General features: G+C 35.9%; 1 protein-coding gene across 1 annotated transcript in view; it reads left to right on the top strand.

Annotated features, from left to right (window-relative positions):
* Nucleotides 1-435: 435 nt before the first annotated feature.
* CGNL1 (cingulin like 1) overlaps nucleotides 436-19727 on the top strand; it is a 309913-nt gene continuing 290621 nt past the window's right edge. The window contains 1 exon segment of the mRNA XM_053717518.1: nucleotides 436-527. The gene's annotated coding sequence lies outside the window, so the exon portion shown is untranslated.

Here is a 19727-nt window from a genome sequence, read left to right on the forward strand (position 1 = left end):
ATGTCACATTTGATTCAGTTTCAGAATGATCACTTCACTTGGCACTCACTGTGTAAGTCTATTGTGGACTATAACCTGTAGCATGCACTACTACTTGGGAAAATGTCACTTCCACTTTCTAATATATAAAGTTCCAGAGCTCTCCCTCTGTTCAAGTGGCCCCCATGGGAGAAGAACACTTGGCCAGTGGTGGCCCCTAGATACAATGAGCTTGATACCCCTGGTCTAGAGAGATATGACTATAAGGGGAAGAAAATGCTGATATTTGTTAAAGAAAATGATGACTTAGGAGGAGTCTCCCACAATGGCGTTGTTCTGCCCTACTGGTCACAATGACCAATTAATTTATTTCCCAATTCGGAACCCACTTGCCTTGTTTGCCTCATTTGGACTACTGAATAATGCCATTTCTTCTACAGGTTTATATGGACATTGTCAGCAAGTGAATCTGTTGATGGGAACAATTCAGGACAGACCCATTGTAATTACATCAAGAGCTTGTTCCCCAGCAAGAAGAGAGTTAAATGGTATGGATGAACTGAGACAGACATTTCACAACTGGGCTGCAAATGGTGAACACTCTTCCTCTGTACCCTGACTTGTACTTTAATTTGCAAGCTCCTTTCTTTTATCTCACCCCTGTCAAGGCTTTACCTTCCATTCCCCTCAAGCTATACTGCATTATCAGTGTTGGGTCATAACCCTCAGTCTTCATGAGCTACTGTAAACACTGTTTTTACAGCACTTGTTTGCTGAGTTTGTTTTGAATGGAGCAGCATCACCAAATAATATTGATACATATGAAATATATACAAAAGTCTAAAAAAAATGTGGTTTAATTATTTTCTTTTAAAAAAAAGTTTCTAATTTACTTATATTATCACATTTGTTTAATTGCCATAGTATTCTTTGTTGAAGAGACACCTAAGAATGTGTCTATAGCATTACATGGCAGGAAATAGTGCTACCAAATAGTACTCAAGAAACATGCACGCTCCTTAGCTTAGGTCCCTATTTTTCAACAAAAGATACTAAGAGTACAAAGACAATTTGATAATAGAAGTGCATGCTCTGTCTGAATTAAATATGTTGGGTTTTATATTCCTTTTATGTTGTTTTGGACTTAAAATATAGTTACTTATATATCATTTTTATTTTTAGTGGTTGATGTATCCTGCCATGAAAAATAAAAATATATCCAAACTTTTAACACGGACACTGGATTTTATCCCTTTGCAGATTTTTTAAATCACATTTTAAACATTCTGTTAAATAAAACTATATACACACATCAAATTAATTGTTACTATTTATGAACTTGTATTTATTTTCCAAACCTCTTCAAAGTATCAAGCTAATTGAAATAAAATATTGACACACATTATTATCTAATACATGTCAGGCGTAGCAGGTAACCATCTCAGGACCAGAACTCAACTGACAGGAATCTTTTGTCTTTCATGAGACATTTCTTCTGGCAGGCAATTGACAGGCTTTGCTAATTAACCTATATGGAAAAAGACAAACATTGCCATTCAGCAATATAAAACAAACTTCCTACCTGCAAACAGCACCAAATGAAACTCACAAAACCTGTATTTCTGTAGCATACCCCTCCTATACCTACAGCATAGATTATTGTCATTTTCCCTCATATTCTGATGAGACAGTAGATGGCAGTAAAAAGTCTGCTCGTGATTTGAGTTCCAGTCAACAAAAGAAGGAAGGGGAGGCTGCTTAGTATGGGAGGAGAGGCTAAGCAGTGTTTAGGATATTATGGTAATACACTAGCAGAGGGATACACTGGGAAAGGTAAGGCGTGCAAGATGCTTTATTTTCTTTTACACCTGCGTGTTTTCTTTTGTGCGTAGCACTTTGGGAAGGCTGATAGCTGATGTACTGAGTGACAGACCCCACAGCAAGTAAGAGACAACAAACTTTATTAAAGTGACAGCTGTAAGTTTTTAGAGTGTTTAACTTCTACCAGAAGCGTGAATTTTATAAGTTTTTTTTTGTTATGTTAAAATGAACAAAAAATAGTTTTGGTTTTTTGTATGTGTGTGGCATCTTTTATTCTAAAACCTGCAAGTTATATTTAACTTGTTAAGAGCCTGGTGCAGTGGTCACTGGGGTACATGTTCTTGTAAAACAAAGGGTAAACTTGTAGATTATTTTCTCTTCTACTTGTGTACAAGCATATATTTTACATTGAATTAACCGTTTTGGATAATTTGCCTAAAGCGTGCAGTTTCTCTCATACCACATTACAGCAAGCGGCTGATTTAAAAGTCTTTAATGACCTTGGCTCTGTTTGTTTTTTGTCCCTGTGATCCTGTTGACTTTTTTTAGTTGAATTGATAAGTACCTGGACCTTGATATTATTAACTCATCTGTTCATGAACAATGACTCAGTTTAAGACCCATCATCCATTAGGGACTTTGTATATTTTTCTAATATCTTTTAAAATAAATGTTAGCTGCTTCTGTAAAAATGTGCAAACACTTGCCTCTACACCTACTGAATATCAAAGTTAATTTTTCATGTTCTCCATATTAAATGCAAACAAAATCTTAAACATATTTGTCTTAGAAACATATCCCCATACTGCCTGCAATTGTTTACATGCACCTCCTCATAAATGGTTTCCTTTTGCCAGGGAGGAAACACATGGCATATTATGTCTTTCTGGCAATGAGGCCCCTTTTTCCTCTGGCAATTTGATATATTTTGTAGAATACAAAATCAGACTGTGGCAATAAAAAGAAAAAAAAAAAAGTGTAGCATCAAAGTAAATAGTAAAATCAATATGAGTTGTGAACTAAAGATGAGATGGTTTGTGAGTTATGCACACAAATAACAGTAACCTTTTACCATAGAGATCTTATTAGTACTTGATTGTGAGGCCAGACAGTCCCTGTGCTAATTAATAAATTTGTAACATATGTTACTATTCATTGCTAAATGGCACATGGAATGCAGAATATGTGATTATACCTGTTTTGCTGGTAATGGTTTTTTGACCTAACAGTACAATTAATATTCAGGTCATTTATAAGTTTACTGTACATTGTTATAATTCCAAAGTAAACTATTTGCTTTGGAGGAGTATGAAAAGTGTTATGCAAAAATGACCTATATTTTTGTGATGTGTTTCTCTAGAATTGCTCAAATTCAGTTCTTTTGTGTTTTTCTTTTACAAATAGATAATTTATATTAAAACATTTTTTTGTTATGCAGTCTGTTATTTGCTAATCTGCATCTTTATTGCTGCGACCACTGGCTTAATTTGTTAATAATCTGTACAAAGATAGAATTCAAAGCCTGTTGATGTTTAACCACAATGTATTTGGAACACTGGTTTTACCCTGATGCTTTTTGTGTGTGTGAATAAAGTTAATGATTATCAATATATACATTACCCTATATGTATATGCATGTCAGTTTCTTGATATCCTCTTTGTGGTTATATAATTTGCTATTTAAAAGAAGTGCTATGCTTTTATATATTGTGATATATCTATTATTATTATTATTATTATTATTATTATTATTATTAATATTTTTTTACAAGAGAAACAATAACTAAAGCAGTCAACAGTAACTGTAAAGAACCAGAAGGTCTATTAAGTCTCTCCATATTTCTGACTGAAGTTAAAGGGACACTAAACCCATTTTTTTCTTTCTTTCATGATTCAGATAGATCATGCAACCTTCTAATGTACTCCTATTATGACATTTTCTTCGTTCTCTTGCAAGTGCTACCAGGGTGCTGAAGCAAAAATGGGTTGGCTCCTAAGCTTAGATTCCTGCTTTTTCAAATAAAGATAGCAAGAGATAATGAAGAAAAATTGATAATAGGAGTAAATTAGAAAGTTGCTTAAAATTGCAAGCTCTATCTGAATCATGAAAGAAAACATTTGGGTTTAAAATTTCTTGCATTATCACATTAGCTCTAAATAGTTTTTTTTTTTTTTTAATAACTTTATTTATAATATAAAGATCCATTTCACTTACAATACAGTTATTTCAAGTAACGCAGTTACTTAGTGATTAGTTACAGCAGCAATAAGGGTGGCAATAAGTATCCGGGAATACAGTAGGTCACAGTATTTAAACACAAAATGCAAAGTTAACAGCAGTAATACTTCCCAAGCTGTATTGTAGTAAGACACCATGACCCTGAGTTCTGCCAGCTTTTAGTTGAGATGTTCCTTATGAAGTGGCCTGGATCTCTTTTTTACAACTTTTATAGAAGAAATGAGAAGAAAAAGGGTGGACAGAAAAGAACACAGAGAAAAAGAACAAAACAGTAAAAACTATTCAATTTAACTTAACTTACCCAGAATGCGTCCAGATCGCCCCCCACAGGCCAGCATCAGAAACATCTTAGGATAGGTAGGAGTTCAGTCAGCAGAGCATTCACACACAGGTATTGCTAGTCTAGGGTTCTCTGCTTTGGAAGCACCAATTACCCTTCAGATTTTCATTTAGGATATATAAACTATTCCTAAATGGGAAGATAACCCTTTCTGTAACTGCATCTGGCAAATATCGTAGATATGTTTCCCATTTATGGATAAAACGTTTAATTCTTTTCTCAGGGTCTCCCTTTGTATCTGCTTGCTCAACTAACATCTGAGTATGTATGTTCCTGATTAGTTTTTGGAATGGAGGGGACTTGTTGCTGGCCCAACCTGCCAAAATGTGCTGTTTTGCCAGTATGATAACTGTGGAGATAAAGGTGTCTGAATTAAGCCTCTTATTAGTGGATACTAAGAATATTATATGTTGTGCAGAAAGTTCAACCCTCATTTTGGTAACCTTAGCCAACCAGTAAGATATTTTCTGCCAATAACCTGTCAATTTAGGGCAGTTCCACAGTAAATGTATCCAATCTGGTGCCTCAAAGCTGCATTTGGGGCACATATTTCTTGCCCCTGGTACCCATTTAGAACGAAGACCGGGTGTTATGTAAGCCTGTTGTAATATTTTTAAATGAGATTCTCTTAGGGTGGAGGAAATAGTTATGGCCTGTATTTTATCTAGACTATTTTCGATCAGAGGCTTGTCCACCGTTAGGAGATCGTATCCTGACCATTTAGATAAAATCTTTTGCATGGCAGTGTCTTCTAGATGTAGGAGCAAGAGGTTATATATATGCGTGAGTTTATAGGACCCTTGTCTTGCCAATATGCAAAGCTTATCTATATTGGTTGAATCCCTGGTAAGTAAGCCATCTGATTTCAATTTATTTACAAAGTGCCTGCATTGAAAATATGCAAATTTGTGAGTACTGGGGAGGGCGTATGTGTTTTGTAATTCCTGAAAGGATAGGAGTTCTAAGGTAACAGGGTTATACAACTGCCTAAGTGTAGTGAGGTGTTTTTCCTGCCACAGCCGAAAGGCTTCTGTGGTATAACCAGGAAGGAACCGTAGATTCCCTTGGATTGGCAAATATTTACTCACCGACTTGTCCACCCCCCAAAATCTACAAATTTTGGTCCAGGCTCTCAGTGGGTCCCTGTAAAGAATATGGTTTTGTATGTGTGATGGCAGTGAGGACATGTCCGCATGGGGGAGAAATGCAAGATGTATCGGGGCAGTAAGACGTTGCTCCAAGACAGGTACAGTGAAATGATTATCGCCAATTAGCCAGTCGAGGATTAATTTTGTCAAGGTAGCCCAATTGTACCATACAATGTTAGGGAGGCGAAGACCACCCCTATTTGTTGGCATCATAAGGTAATTCTTCCCTATCCTGTGTTTTTTCCCTCTCCAGATAAACTGTCCCAAAGCAGTTTGTAATGTGTTGGCATCCTGTCTTGTGAGAAGCAGTGGCAACATCTGTAGGGGATATAAAAGTTTGGGCAATGCAACCATCTTAAAGAGGTGTATCCTGCCTGAGAGGGATATTGGTAGCCTTGCCCAACCCAAAAGTAATGTTTTGATGTTTTGAATCGTTTCTTTGAGGTTGAGGTGATATAATTTATAGCTCTAAATAGTTTTATTTGTTGAAGAGATACCTAGGTAGGTGTCTAGAGCACTAAATACCAGGAAATAGTTCTGCCATATACTGCTCTTGCAAATGGATAACATTTTTGCAAAACTGCTGCTATTTAGTGCTCCAGACACATGCACATTCCTAAGCTTTACATCCCTGTTTTTCAGCAAAAAATACCAACAGTACTAAGAAAATTTGATTATAGAAGCATGTTTAAGTTTGTATGCTCTATCTGAATTGTGAAAGAAAATAATTGGGTTTTATGTTCTTTTAAGTTTAAAATGGCAGAAATTATTTTAAAAAAAAATGTATATGTAAAATGTTAGAATATTTGGCTTTTTATGCAAAGAATAATTTTTTGTTACAGTTGTTTATGAAAAGTGTTTTTTTTCCTCTTTATTTTAAAGGGACATGCAACCCAGAGTTTTTCTTTCAAGATTCTGACAAAACAGGCAATTTTAAACTACCTTCCAGTTTGCTTCTATGTTCTAAATTGCTTCATTCTCTTAGTATCCTTAGTTGAAAAACATATCTAGGTAGGCTCAGGAGCAGCAATGCATTACTGGGAGCTAGCTACTAATTCATGGCTGCATAAAAATGCCTCCTTTTAATTGGTTCACCAGATGTCTTAAGATAGCTCCCAGTAGTGGTGCATAGCTTCTCCTTCAAAAAAAGATTACAAAGCGAAGGAAGCAAACTAGATAAAATAAGTAAATTGGAAACTGGTTTAAAATCACTTGCTCTATTTGAATCATGAAAAATAAGAAAAAGAAAAATGTTAGGTTTAATGTCCCTTTAAGTACAGGAAAATCCTTTAAAGAAAAAAGTAATACATACTGAAATGCACTCTTTTAGTTGCAACAAAGAAATAATTACTTTTGTGTCCCTATCCACAAGCTTTTCAGACATTCTTGACTTCCCTTACAATATCTGTCCTTGCCATCTCTGTTGGAAATTTGTGACATGAATTAGCTACCCTTTCTGTAAAGTTATCTGCTTGCATTATTCATAAACCTCCTAACAACCAGCATATTCTATTGGCTTGGATATACCTTCAGATCTGTGCTTTTTATTGTGGATTCTTGTGTTTTTGAAGTATTACAACTCCAGCAGCCTACCCTCTAGATTTCATCTTCATAGATAAAAAGTGGCATCTTTAGACAATGCCCATTTTCCATGGGTGGGGGTGGTACAGAGCTTCCCAATTACATTCCCTGCATTCCTGAACACCTCCTGAATTCCACTTCCATCACAAATGAGTACATTTCTGGATAGGAGGTAGGGCGTGAACCTTGGAAATATCTTACAGTTTATTATGTAATATATTCCACTCAAACGTCATATCTTTTTTATTTTATTTTTAATACAACTGATCTGCAGAAAATATTGATCGTAAAAATATATTACTGTTCTTACATCAATTTGTTTGCTTTTAAATATGTCTTTTAGATAGTTATGAGTATTCAAGACTTATTTCTGGAACATGCACCACAGCAGTGAAAGTGGAATCGAGCAGATTGTAGCACTGATATAAACATACGAAGTGTGAGCAGTTCCTATTGGCTCTCCCTCCTGCTTGTCAAACAAAACAAAAAATAACTTTGCATTGAGGAGGAAAGGGAAAATATAAAATTTGTTTTTGTTTTAAAATTTTTAAATAATCTATTTTCAATCCTTTGACTGGGATACACGTAACCTATGAAAACTTTATAAATATGTAAATACATTTGTGTGACTTTATTATTGCTTTAGTTTTATAGGCTTTCTAAGTCTGTTCTGTAGCACAAAAATTAAAATGTAGACCCTTGTTTGAAAGGGCTAAATATAACTGAATTAAAGGGACATTGGAACCCTCTTTTGGAATTGAGGGGTCACTTGTATACCTAAAATGCAGGTTACCACCCTGGCAGCCGTAGTCACATACATAGGTAGCCACTAGTAAAATCTCAGGATGTGAAGGGGCATGAGATTTCTCTTTTGAAAGGGATGGTTCGCTTGTTAGAAAGAGAGGCCCAACACCAAATGGTTAAATTTGGTGTTAGAATCAATGACATAACCTGAGTAGACTTGCTTAAAGGGATACTAAACCCAGTAGTTTTTTTTCATGATTCAGATAGAGCATGCAATTTTAAGCAACTTCCTAATTTTACTCCTATTATCAATTTTTCTTTGTTCTTTTGCTATCTTTATTTAAAAAGCAGGACTGTAAAGCATTTTACATACAACACCCTGGATAGCACTTGCTTATTGGTGGCTGCATTTAGCCACCAATAAGCCAGCATAACACAGGTTCTGAAGCAAAAATGGGCCTGCTCCTAAGCTTTACACTCCTGCTTTTAAAATAAAGATGGCAAGAGAACGAAGAAAAATTAATAGAGCATGCAATTTTAAGCAACTTTCTAATTTACTCCTATCTGAATCATGAAAGGAAAAAACTGGGTTTTAAAGGGATACTAAACCCAAATGTTTTCTTTAAGTGCAAAACCACCCTTTAATGAAATGTGTAAGTGCCACAAAATGTCTTTTTAAAAATCTTTAGGTAAGTATACTGTATATAGTAAGAATCACCATTTTCCACTCTGTGGTTCTGTATGCAGTATTGCTTCCTTATAATAGGAAGAAGAATCTTTTTGAGTATTAAATATTTTCCCTAAAAAAATAAATAAAAATAAATCACTGGTCCTGTATCAAATATAATGTGGTGTGTCTATATATTTACTACTGTGTGTTACACACATGTACAAGTGTGGCAAATTATGTTATGGGCTCCAAAACCCAGCTCTTTTGGGAAGGCCAGGTTTTTACATGAAGCTGGAAACCACAGCAGTGAAGTTAAAAATGTATCTTCTCATTTCTTTATTTTTATACATGCCAGCTAAATTCATTTAAGGAATAGTCAAGTCAATTTGTCTTCGATGTTTAATATCTTTATTTGAAAACTTAGGAGTTGGCCCATTTTTGGTCCAGCACCCGGGTAGCGCTTGCTGATTGGTGGCTGCATTTAGACACCAATCAGTGCTACCCAGGTGCTGAAGCAAAAACGGTCCGGTTCCTAAGTTTACATTCAAATAAAGATACCAAGAGAACAAAGAAAAATTGATAATAGGATAGGAGTAAGTTAGAGCATGCACTTTTAAGCAACTTTCTATCTGAATCGTGAAGTTTAATTTTGACTAGACTATCCCTTTAATTATTTTGCTTTCTATGCTTATAATCTCCCTTTGCAAACTGTGCTTCCCCCAAACCCCAAGAGTAACTGGAGAACAGTAGTGCATGCTACACTTATCTTAATACTGTGTACAGGGCAATGCTACAGGGTCTCTCAGTTTCACCTTAAAAGGGACAGTTTACCCTAAATTGTTCTCCCCTTAATTGTACTCCCCTTTAATTTGTTCACAATGATCCATTTTAGCCGCTGGAGTGTATTCAAATGTTTAGGAATAGCTTATTTTCCTTTTTATCGGCGTCTGAAATAGCTGATTTTGCCTGTGGTATCACAACCTATACTGAAATTTTCTATAGGCTAAAGAAAAGCTGCATAAACATAGCCAGCAGAAAAAATACACTCCCAGTGGGAGGTAGGAAAGAGAAGTTTTATAAAATGTAAATTTTTCATTGGTCTCTAATTATTATTGTGCTTTGGAGACCAGGAATATCTATTCTACCAGGCTTTCTCTTTCTATATGTAGTTTGTTTTCTACAAACAAAATGCATGTAAATGACTAATATATACAGTGCATATATAAGACCACTATAAAATTATATATTTAAATTGTGTATTAACTAGAATTTATAGATATATTGTAAATGAACTATTCAAAAATAAAATACTGTTTGTTTTGAAGAGTGTTGCAATTTGTTATGTTTGGGCTTAGCATATTTTTATATGAATATTAGTATTATGTTGATTTATTGTAACACTGATGATGTAAATTAGAATTGCATAGTTATTTCCTTTAGGCAAAACCTACAGGAAGCACAGTGAGAGGAAAATACAGTGGAACAACCTTTTCATCAAATGGGTTGATGTATCAGTAGCTTGGCACAAAATCAGTCATTGTATTTAGTACAGGTTATTACTCAGTCATCATATTGTTCACTATTTTTAGCAGAACATATGTTTGCTTATGCTTTTTAAGCTAATACCCATGCCTTTATATCTTAGTTCTGATATAGAAATCACTACATTCTACAATAGAAGCCTTAGCCTTTCATTTGTTGTTTTTATCATGTTACAAACTGATATACTGGATCTCCTTTATATATTGTATACGTTATAATGGCCATATATAATTATTTCTCAGCCTCTTTATTAGAATACAACCAGAAAATACAGGATATTTGTATGTAGTATAAAAAAACAAACTACTTCTATAGGCTTAAGTGGCAAGTATTTAGTGTGACCTCCCCTTACACTTGAGCAATAGCAGGAACCTGTCTCTCGTAAACCTAAATGGAATTGAACCCTAATTAATGTCATTGCTAACACTTGTATCCACCCTACTATTTCATGTCAATATGACTGCTGGGAAAAAGGTCTATTACACCAGGTTTGTGCAAGATATGCTTGAACATTACATACATGTGGTATGTGTTTAATTCATTGGAAGCTTGCTAAGAAGACCAACTTTCAATCACATTATTCCATTCAAAATGCCAACGATCACAGAATTTGACAGACATAAAATCATAATTTTGCATCAGCAAGTCCACTCTCAAAGGGAAATCAGCAAAGAAATTGGATTCTCAAGGTATTCAGGCTGTTATAAAAATAATTGAAGAATCAGTAGAGGTCAAGGACACAAAAAATGACTGAAAGGGCAAAACTTTCAAAATTTAATGAGAAGTTTCTAAGAGTTTCTTCTTTGAGAGACTGGAATAAGTCCAGCAAGGACCTGGCTCCGCATCTGGCAGCTTCATCGGGATGCCAAGTTGACCCTTCTACAGCTTGAAAACGCTTGGTCAGGAATGGTCTTTGTAGAAGGGTAGCAGCCAAGAACCACTTTTTCGGAAGGGGAACAGGGTGAAAGGGCTAAAATATGCTAAAGCTCTCAAATATTGGAATTAAGATCAGTGGAAAAGAGTATTATGGAGTGAAAAATCCAAGTTTGAATTTTGTGTGTCCAATCTTTGACAATATGTGAGAAGAAGAGTTGGAGAGAGATGGAAGAATGAGTGCTTGAGGCCTTTAGTGAAGCATGGTGGAGGGTCTGTCCTGGATTGGGGCTGCATTTTTGCCAGTGGTGTTGGTGATATTGTCCACATTGATGGGATCAAGAATTCTGAAAGTACAGACAGGTTTTAATTCATCATACAATTCCTTATGTAAAGCGCATGATTGGGAATGGTTTTATTTTTCAGCACTGCTAATGCAGTGAAAACATATTTGGAGAGAAAAACTAATTAAACCCTGACAGTCATGGACTTGCTTCCACAGAGTTCAGACCTGAATATTATAGAGTAGGGCTGCAACAACTAATCAGTAAGTTTGATCATAAAAATAGTTATCAACAAATCTAATTATCAATTAGGTGGTCAGCAGCACCAGCTGCTTTAATCTGATGATCTACTGCAACTAAGATTGTGCAAAAAAAAATGAATTTATTATTTTTTTTTAATCTTTTTTTTCTATCCGATTAGTCGGACAATAATCATCCGATTAATCGGATAGAAACATTTTTAATAAATAAAAATGTTTGCACAATGCCATGTGCAGGAGTTCATCGGATTGAAGCAGCTGGTGCTGTGCAAATAACCAACTAATCGCTGATCACCTAATTGATAATGAGATTCTTTGACAACTATTTTTATGATCAATCTTACCGATTAGTTGTTGCAGCCCTATTATAGAGGCAGTATTGGATCACCTGGATATAGAGAGAAATAAAAAACAACCTAAAACTAAATTAGAACTCTAGGAAGTGCTGAATGAAGCCTGGTATAATATACCAGAAGATTACTTCAGGACAATCTACCCAAAAGAGAACAAGATGTGCTTAGTGCCAAGGGAGGGCAAACTAAATACTGACTTTTAAAGAGACCGAAAATAAATAGGGATGGTCATTAAAACTTTGCTAAAACAACAAGTCTAATGCACAGTACTGTGTATCTATTTGTATGTGTGTGTGTGTAATTGTTTTTTCCTGTTTAGAACATTTTAAAGTTACAAGAATATACAATCTTATTATTATGGCTGATACTGCAACTTTAACAATAAGAAGAAATGAAGTGATAGAGTACAGACAAACTATTCCTTAAAACTGTGTAGGTGGAGCTTTGCAATTGCACAGATGTCTTGAACAGTATGGCTGATCTATAACAACTGCACACTTTACATTGTAATCTTTAAAGAAAATCCATAGAGGACAATAAATTATTTGTAGAGCGCCAACAGATTCGGCAGCTCTATAAACATAGGCATGGTATGCAAGGTAAAATTTATAGGGACCAAGTGGGTATAGGCCCTGCTAAGAGTTGCACTGTTTTAGTCGGCACTTATAAAGGTGATCTACAAACAGCTCGGCTCATAGGCTTACATGCTAAGGGGGTTCAAGGGGATAACAAAGCAGGAGAGGAACTGGGGTTAGGAAAGGTTAGTATAGGTTGTATGCATCCCTGCACAGTAGAGTATTTAGGGAGCGCTTGAAACATTCAAAACTAGGGCGAGAGTCTCGTAGAATGAGGCAGAGAGTTCCCCAAGATAGGGGACAGTCTGGAGAAGTCATGTAGATGGGTATGTGAGGAGGTTGTAAGCAGAATGAAGGGAATCCCGGGAGTTAGACAAGGTCTGAGATATAGGGGGAAGCAGTGCAGTTGAGGGTCTTGTATTTCAGATTCAGAATTTTGTGTTTAATTCTGGAGGCTAGACGAAGCCAGTGAAGGGATTGTCAGAGAGGTGCATCAGATGATTCATTTCTGAGGAACACAAGTCTGGCAAAGGCCTTCATTAAGAATTGTAGTGGAGCTAGACTGTAGCTAGGAAGACTAGAGAGGATGGAGTTGCAGTAGTCAAGGTGGGAAAGGATAAGACAGTGGATTAAAATCTTAGTTGTGTCCTGTGTAAGGAAATATCAAATTTTAGAGATGGTTTTTAAGGTGGAAGCGGCAGGAATTGGCCAAAGACTACATGTGAAGAGTGAAAGAAAGATCTGAGTCAAGTGTGACCCCAAGACATTGGGCATGCAGGGTTGGGGTAATGGTGGAGTTATCAACATTTATAGAACATTGGAGGTGGTGATTTTGAAAGAAAAGGGGAAAATAAGGAGCTCAGCTTTGGAGAGGTTTAGCTTAAAGGGAGAGGAAACCCCAACATTTTCTTTCATGATTTGGATAGAACATACAATTTTAAACAACTTTCCAGTCTATTATCAAATTTGCTTCATTCTCTTATCCTTTGCTAATAGAATAGCATTGCACTACTAGCAGCTAGCTGAACACATCTAGTTAGCCAATCACAAAAGACAAATGTGTCCACGCACCAATCGGCAGCTAGTGTAGGATATGTGTGTATTTTTTTTTCAACAAGGGATACCAAGAGAACGAAGCACATTTGAAAATAAGTGAATTTAAAAGTGTCTTTGAATCATGAAAGTTTAATTTTGACTTTTCTATCCCTTTAAAAAGATAGGAAAGTCAAAATTAAACTTGCATGATCTGAGAGAGACAGGGACACGCATTAGGAAGGAAGGAGATAGGTCTGGTGCAGAGAGGTAGATTTGGGTGTCATCAGCATACAAATGATATTGAAACCCGTGATACTTTATTAAGGAACCTAACAATGTGTAGATAGAGAAGGGGACCTAGGACACAGCCTTTGCGGTACCCCAACATAAAGTGGTAAAGGGGCAGAGGATGCTCCAGAGAAGGCTACACTAAAGGTACGGTTAGACAGGTAGGAAGAGAACCACAAGAGGGCTGTGTCGCAAATGCCGAAGGATTGAAGGGTTTGGAGCAAAAGAGGGTGGTTAACAGTATCAAAAGCTGAAGATCGAGGAGGATTAGCAGAGAGAAGTTTCTTTTCAATTTTGCTGTAAGTAGATCGTTGGTAACCTTAAGGATTGCTGTCTCTGTGGAGTGATGGGGGTGAAATCCAGATTGCAGTGGGTCAAGAAGGGAGTATAATGTAAGCAAATGTGATAGACGTGTATATACTAGCTTTTCAAGAAGTTTTGAGGCAAGTGGAGTCGGGAAATTTGGGCGGCAGTTGGATGGGGAGGTTGGATCAAGAGAAGTTTTTTTGAGGATAGGAGTGACCAGTGCATGTTTTAGAGATGAGAGAAATATACTGGTGCTGAGGGAGAGGTTAAAAGTGTGAGTATAGGGGTAAGTGTAGAAAAGGGGGAGGGGAGTAATTGTAAGGGGATGTGATCGAGGGGACAGGTAGTGAGGTGAGAAGACAGTATTAGGGCATGAACTTCTTCCTTAGTAACAGTGGTGAAATGGCTATGTTGGTTTTGGATGATTGCAAGCTTTTGAGGGGGATGTAGACTGGTAGTCCGTTGAGATATGTGTTTCTGATGGAATCAATTTTGTTATTAAAGTGGCTGGCAAAATCTTGAGCTGAGATATAAGTTGTAATAGGAGGTGGGCAGAGAAAAATATTGAAAGTGTAGAACATGTTTTGGGTTTGAAGAAAGAGTAAATTGGTTGAGGGCAGACCAGTGGAGTTCAAGATGAACTTGTTGAGAAGAAAGTCAGCTGATTTTCTCCAGTGTTGCTCAGCAGTACGTGACGATCTGCGTAAAAGTAGTGTGTCATTGGAGTATAACAGGGCTGAGGATGAGTGCATGACTTCCAAGCTATGGTAGGAGGGGCCAAATTGTTAAAGAACGATATAAGGGTGGAATTTTATTGGCAGATTGGTCAGGGCAGGAAAAGGAGTGACTTAATACTTCTGAGTTTGGTGTGATGGGTAGAAGGAGTGAGAGTTGTAGTGTAATGTAAGGAGATGATGGTCTGAAAGAGGAAAAGGGGAGTTTGTGAAGTTTTGATAGAGTGCATCAATAGCTGAAAATCAGATCAAGGGAGTGACCATCTTTGTGAGTTGGAGACTCAGTCCATTGTGATAGACCGAAAAAGGAAGTGAGTTGCAGTAGTTGTTTTGCAGAGGAGGCAGTAGGATTGTCAACAGGGAGGCTGAAGTCCCCAATGAGGGTAGGGGTGTCTAAGGAAAGGAAATAAGGTAGCCAGGCTGCAAAATGATCTAGAAATTGCATTGAGGATCCAGGGCGCCAAATGCCTGAGACACGTATAGGGCTCGATTTTATTATTCATATTCTCCTATATTTTCTCCTAAAAGTTCTCCTGAGAAATAATTCCCCAATTTATCATTCAAAAATACTCCTAAAATTGGGCAAGTTCGACTGTAAGATTCTCCTACTCTGAACATGTTCTCCAAAAAAAGGGTTAAATTAGATCCTTTTTTAGTCGTATTTAATATAGTTCTCCTCACAATTCTCCTAGTTACAAATTTATCATTTATATTCTCCTGTGGAGGACTGAAAGTGTTCCTGCATTAAAGTTCTCCATAGCTACAGTGGAGAACAGCATTAGAAATCTATTCTCTACCAGTTGTAGAAGCAGTTACAAACATAATATAACAAAGCACAATAATAATTTATGATGGAGTGAAAAAAATATATATATATATATAATGGAGCACCAAAATAATATATAACGGAGCACAAAAATGATATTTATTATGGGGCATAAAAATAAGATATAAAAAAGCGCTAAAATTGAAGCACAAAATGAAAATGTAGATCTATTTTCTTATATGAAAGTTTGCTGAAAAGAGGCGTTAACAAAGCTACTAGGAAGGCTGTATAAAGATTTCTATTGGTTTATATATGATTGACATGGAGAATAGTTGCTTATTTTTAGTGATAAATAAGGATAAGATACTAATCCGACTGGAGAAATTTATCATTAGTTCTCCTCAGCTCTCCTATGGAGAAAAAAAAACTTTATGATAAATAAGGGCGCACATGTGCGCCTCTCCTGAGGAGAGCTGCGGAGAACTGATAGGAGAAAAGAAGGGAGAATTTCCCAAATGATTGATAAATCGAGCCCCATAGTATACATAAATATGTATTAAGCATTATTTAAATCTTCTGCTGTGTTAAGAATATGTTGATTTACCTTTTCAAAACTATTTTAAATTCAAGCATATGTAAATATAATTATAAATTGGCATATGAGCCTACCTATGTTTAGCTGTTAACAAAGAATACAAAGAGATCTGAATCATGAAAGTTTAATTTTGACTAGACTGTCCCTTTTTAAATTCTAGCAGATTGTATCTGGTGAAAATAAAATAGCACAGAATGCCACCTTTTCACACTTGAAGCCCCATGAACTACAGCTACCAGAATTGCACTTCTACTTAAAGGACCAGTCAACACAGATTTGCATAATCAACAAATGCAAGATAACAAGACAATGCAATGGCATTTAGTCTGAACTTCAAATGAGTAGTAAATTTTTTTTCTGACAATTTTAAAAGTTATGCCTTTTTCCACTCCTCTTGTACCATGTGACAGCCATCAGCCAATAACAAATGCATACACGTACCATGTGACAGCCATCAGCCATTCACAAATGCATACACACTTATTCTTGCACATGCTCAGTAGGAGCTGGTGACTCAAAAAGTTTAAATATAAAAAGAATGTGCACATTTTGTTAATGTAAGTAAATTGGAGAGTTGTTTAAAATAGAATGCTCTATCTCAGTGTTTTTCAACCAGTGTGCCGTGGCAGACTAGTGTGCTGTGAGAGATCCTCAGGTGTGCCACGGCAGACTGACAACAGTGTGACATATTTTTTAAACTTTGCTTGTTTTTTACTCCCAGTGCAGGGGTAGTTTGTAGGAGGCATGGCATAACAGCACAATACACACAGTATGTGTGTATGTGTATGTGTATGTGTGTATGTATATATATATATATATATATATATATATATATATATATATATATATATATATATATATATATATATATATATATATATATATATATATATATATATATATATATATATATATATATATATATATATATATATATACACACACACTGTATTAGGCTACAATGTGTGATTTTTTTTTTTTTTTTTTAAATTTTGGGATGGTTGTGTGCCACAAAAATTTTTAATGTAAAAAAGTGTGCCACGGCAAAAAAAAGGTTAAAAATCACTGCTCTATCTGAATAATCAAAGTTTAATTTTGATTGTGTCCCTTTAAGTGGGCAATTAATTATACATACAAATACAGAATTACAAGTACAAAAGGTACTTAATAGCTATCGGTTCTATCTTAAAATCAATCAAGGAATTTTAGATAAGGAAAGCCAAGAAAGTTTATTCTCTTGTACAGGCCTTTTTTCTTTTATTGGAATGTAGAATTTAGCAGCAGCCAAGTTGTCACATAAGCAAATAGTCTAGAAATATTCAGGTCTATTCTAACCCATGGAAAGTGCCATTTTTTTTTATTTTTTTTTAAATTCTAATTGTAGCTTTAAACGTAAGGTTAATACACTCTGTGAGCTGCTTTGCTCTGCATAAACTCCACTAGTGGATGAAAAACTATTTTTTTTCAAAGATCTATTCACATAATTATATATAAGTACAAGCCCACCTCTAAAAAAAAAAAAAAAATGTAATTACATTTTCAGTGATAGTCAACTGATGCTTCCCTTATGCAGCCACCATCCATGCAAATTACTCCAAACACACCACAGGCATTTAAAAGTAAAGGGGATAAAAGAACGAGAAATACTATTGTGTTTTCACCATGAAATATGAGTGAGAAGTGTAACTAAGCATATACTCACCTGGTAATTTTGTTCTTTAACCCTTTCAAGTGTTACCAGCAGGTCATATGCTCTCAGGTTTTAGGGTGTTCCCACATATGGAGAAACAAAACATGGTTAGTTCTGCAAACAATTGGTTATACTTTTCAAATAAGAAAATACTCAGAGAGTGTAGTTCAAAAGATTTAGTTCACAATAAAACAAGCAGTAAAGCTCACAATATTTCCCATAGTCTTTCCAGGACAGGGATGTGAGGGGACTTGTGGACAGCGATTGACCCACCATTGTTAAGTAAGCGTGGCCACAAAAGGAGCGGCAGGGCTGTGGGTGTCATAGACAAGACAGGGAGTGTTGAGGGCAGTGTTGGTCAGTCAGGGCATGTCATAGGGTCCTTGGAAACTGGTTTGGAGGGAGTGGGAGAATTGGCGCTAAATATCTACCCTATGCCAAGTACAGGGGGGGTTCCTTCTCTAAAAATCCCCTAAGGAAAAAGACAAAAAACTAGGAAAAAATACTGGTGCTAGGGTATGGCTTGATTATTAAAGTAACATAGTAACATAGTAACATAGTAACATAGTAGATAAGGTTGAAAAAAGACTGAAGTCCATCGAGTTCAACCTATACAAATCTAAAATACTTACAAAAAGCTCCAGTTAAGCTTAAATAACCCCATTAAAATGTGACCCATTTAATACTAGCAATCATATCCATGAATTTTGTTTATATACAGAAATTTATCCAGACTATTTTTAAATGTATCTATGGTATTGGCATTCACTACCTCCTTTGGTAATGAGTTCCACAATTTTATTGCTCTTACAGTGAAAAAACGTTTCCGTTGCAGGAGATTAAATCTCCTTTCCTCCAACCTTAAATTATGACCTCTTGTCAGAACCAATTTTCTTGGAATAAAAAGAGCTTCTGCCATCTCTGTATATGGGCCTTGAATATATTTATATAAAGTAATCATGTCACCTCTCAAGCGCCTTTTTTTCTAAAGAGAACAGACCCAGTTTGGCTAGCCTCTCCTCATAGGTTAATTTCTCCAATCCCCTTATTAGCTTTGTGGCCCTTCTCTGAACTTTTTCTAGTTCTGCAATATCTTTTTTTAGCAATCGGTCCCCAGAACTGCACTCCAAACTCAAGGTGAGGTCTTTCCAGGGCTTTATATAATGACAGAATTATGCTTTCCTCCCTTGAATCAATGCCTTTTTTAATACATGCTAGTATCTTATTAGCCTTTGAAGCCGCTGCCCTGCATTGTGCACTCATCTTTAGCTTGTTATCTATTACTACTCCCAAATCCCTTTCCTCCTGTGTTTGGCTAAGTCTTGTCCCATTTAAAAAATACATAGCCTGCTTATTTTTACTTCCAAAATGTAGAACCTTACATTTTTCCGTATTAAATCTCATTTTCCATTCACTTGCCCATAGTTCTAATTTTAGCAAATCCCTTTGCAAAGAGAGTTCATCCTGCTCTGACCTAATGACCTTACTTAACTTAGTATCATCTGCAAAAATAGAGATGTCGCTATTTAATCCTTGCTCCAAGTCATTTATAAAAATATTAAAAAGAACAGGGCCCAGTACTGATCCCTGGGGGACGCCACTGATTACCTTTGTCCAATCTGAGTATGATCCATTTACTGCTACTCGTTGCTCCCTATCTTTTATCCAGTTATTTATCCATGAGCTAACATTTTCAGCTATTCCCAGTCCCTTAATTTTGTGCATTAATCTCTCATGTGGCACTGTATCAAATGCCTTTGCAAAATCTAAGTATATCACATCAACTGATTCCCCTTTATCTATATTTTTACTTACTTCCTCATAGAATCTAATTTAGATTAGTTTGACATGATCTATTTCTCCTAAAGCCATGCTGATTAGAACTCATAATCTTGTTTACACGA

The sequence above is a fragment of the Bombina bombina genome, chromosome 6 (genome assembly GCF_027579735.1).
Source record: "Bombina bombina isolate aBomBom1 chromosome 6, aBomBom1.pri, whole genome shotgun sequence".
NCBI classification, from domain to species: Eukaryota; Metazoa; Chordata; class Amphibia; order Anura; family Bombinatoridae; genus Bombina; species Bombina bombina.